Here is a 2,856-nt window from a genome sequence, read left to right as displayed (position 1 = left end):
ACTTAACACTGGCGAATTTTCTTTAATAAATCCGTTACAGTTAAGAATATAAAAATGACACTGGTGCAGCTAGATTTAACTCAGTATTAATGCAAAGAATGCAGTCTATTTTAATTTGTTATATAAATGAAAGTGGAGTCTTGTGGCTAAATGTAACTAATTGTTATATTATTTCATAGATACGATTAGATAATTAAGTACCTCTTTAATGATACGCATTAATTAAGACCCTTAATATGAACTAATATTTAATTTGAACGTATAATTATATTATATGATAGTAGACAACAGTTCTAAATTTGAAGAATTATGTTAACAAAGTAATTATGAGTTTCAAAATGTTTTGGTATTAAAAATTCCACAATTTATCGAAATTTCATAAAATGTTGTATATTTATACATTCAACATTACATATTTCAAGAAATACATTATTATCTGTAACTTTTTTTAGTACAATCGTATAGGTGAGATAAACAGAGTAATTATTTTCAACTATTAGTTAAGAATATTATATATATATGGATTTTTCGCCAGATTTTTTGATTTTAAAACTCTGTGTGGTGGAATTTACATTAGACGTTTACACTATCTTTTTATTTAACCGATATTCTGGCGGAAAATAAAATCGCCCCTATAGATATCGAACAGGTAATATTATATGACTGAAGCTTTGTGTCCATGTACAATAATAACAGCATTATTATAATGGCCATTAGTGCTTAAAAAATCACTTGGCATCAAAAAATCCGTTTCTAAAAGTATTTATAATCACTCAAAAACTATGAACACCACGTCCTGCACCCGGCCATGCCTACTGTAATGATACGAGCCGGATAGATAATCTAAATCCCAAGCGTTTCTGTAATATATTGTATAGGTACCGATAACAAAATAATTACATTTAAGTAATTACATAAACTGTAAATTGTAATAGATGTAATATTATAATACAGATATTGAAGTGTATTATTATATCTAAAAGAAAAAAACCTATATTACAAAATGACTTATTGCTAATTTACATCATAATTATAATTAATTAATTGTTCTTCCTTTTTAAGCGCACACGTGGTGCTTACTTTGCTGCCCTGAAACACGCCACTGGTGTGTAATAAACATTCACGAGCAACAAAGTGCCAGAGTGAAATATTGAGTAGTTTAATACCGTCGAAATGCCAACTTACCCTCGTCATGACGACGATGGTCGATGACACGATATCATTGTATAATATAGGGTTTTTATTTCGCCTATTTATCGATTACTATTTACTAATGTACCTTTTTTTCCTTGTGGAAACACTGTAAATGGACCGAACAGTTTGTACATTACTTGGCACCCTGTAGCATTGTTTATTAATACAATAATATATACAACGTTAGATGACCCTGAAAGAGCCCTAGACTAATTTCCTTAGCATTTACTAGTAACTAGTGTATATGCATAGACTCAAGGCTTCGTTAGGGTACACAATTTGTGGGGCGTTACCCGTTTGCGACTCGTTTGCGTACAAATTTACAACTCGATTGCGCACACGAATTTTTAATACCTGTGATAAATGACCCAAAACGTAGGACTCGTTTGCGTACATAAACTATAGCAAAAGTCTACTAAAAAATGTTTAAAATTGTTTTCAAACATTTTCCTTCTCACTTTTACAGGCTTAGGACTGTCTGTTAACAACAGGCGTGATTAAAAATGTATTTTTATTTTTGTTAATTTAATTTAAATTAAATTTGTCATGTTTTTTCAATGTTATGTTTGTATTTACTATTTTATTAATTTTAATGTAATGCTTCTTTGTCGTTAATTAAACTAATTTATCGCCATAATATTTTGTGTCGATTTGTTTTAAATATGCCAATCGATTTATAGATTTGTTATATAATTGTCTGAAACATTTTTCTAAAAAATTTAATTTATTTATGATGTTTTTTCGTTGAACATTATTCATACTTTTGTTTGTTGAATTTAATTTTAAACCTGATTCTGTTTGAATTTGTAATATTGTGTCTATAACTAGGTAGATATTTGGATGTGGCGAGTAAAATTTACTATTGTAATGACGATGGAAACTTTCTACGCAGTTTGTTGTCCTTGGATTATTATTACTTGTTGCACTTGCCCACATAACTGGAGGGAAATCTGAGTCAAGCAAAATATAATTTTCTAGAATATAATCTGTGAATTCCGTAAACATAGTCGTAGGTGCAATTGATAGCAAGTCCGTAAAGCCGTCCGAAATTTCGTCTGGTGGTAAATAACTTAAACCGAAAAAACACTTAAGCCATGCACCAATTTGATGATTTGTTTAAATATTCGTTTAATAGTGGTTTATTTTGTTGGATACGTCGATACCAACTTTGCCCGAGATGGAAATTACAACAAACTAATTTACAATTTGGAAACTCTTGTAATACAGTATTATGAGCGGCTTTTTCAAAATCAGCATGGAAAATATTTATTTGAAGTGGCTTGTTAGTAAGTTGTACACATAATTTTCCTAACATATCCCATAACATCAAATAAGTCGAAGTCTGTTTGTTGCGTAAAAACAATAAACAAGAGGAATATAATAGTTATTTTTGTAAATATGTAATGTATATATAGTTGCATAAAACATTTTGGAGCATAAGTAAACGTTCCATCTCCAAAAACATGTTCCGCATTTGAAATTGTCTCTAAATTAATTTTGCATGTAAATAGAATTATATTTTTGTCATCACTCATAAAACAAAATTGTTCACCCTTGTATTGAATTTTATTTTGAATTTCATTTAACTGTTCGATAGCAATATCGGTCGATGTCGGTAAATTCAGAAAATGCTTTCTTCTTACGTCATATATAGAATGCCTA

The 2,856-nt window shown here is 29.4% G+C and overlaps 1 pseudogene; it reads right to left on the bottom strand.

Annotated features, from left to right (window-relative positions):
* Positions 1–1,253: 1,253 nt before the first annotated feature.
* Positions 1,254–2,509, bottom strand: LOC132949512 (uncharacterized; annotated as a pseudogene).
* Between the last annotated feature and the right edge of the window lie 347 nt (positions 2,510–2,856).

This window comes from Metopolophium dirhodum, chromosome 1 (assembly GCF_019925205.1).
Source record: "Metopolophium dirhodum isolate CAU chromosome 1, ASM1992520v1, whole genome shotgun sequence".
Classification (NCBI taxonomy): domain Eukaryota; kingdom Metazoa; phylum Arthropoda; class Insecta; order Hemiptera; family Aphididae; genus Metopolophium; species Metopolophium dirhodum.
Note: the sequence above shows the minus strand (reverse complement) of the source record. Positions and strands in the feature narration are given on the sequence as shown.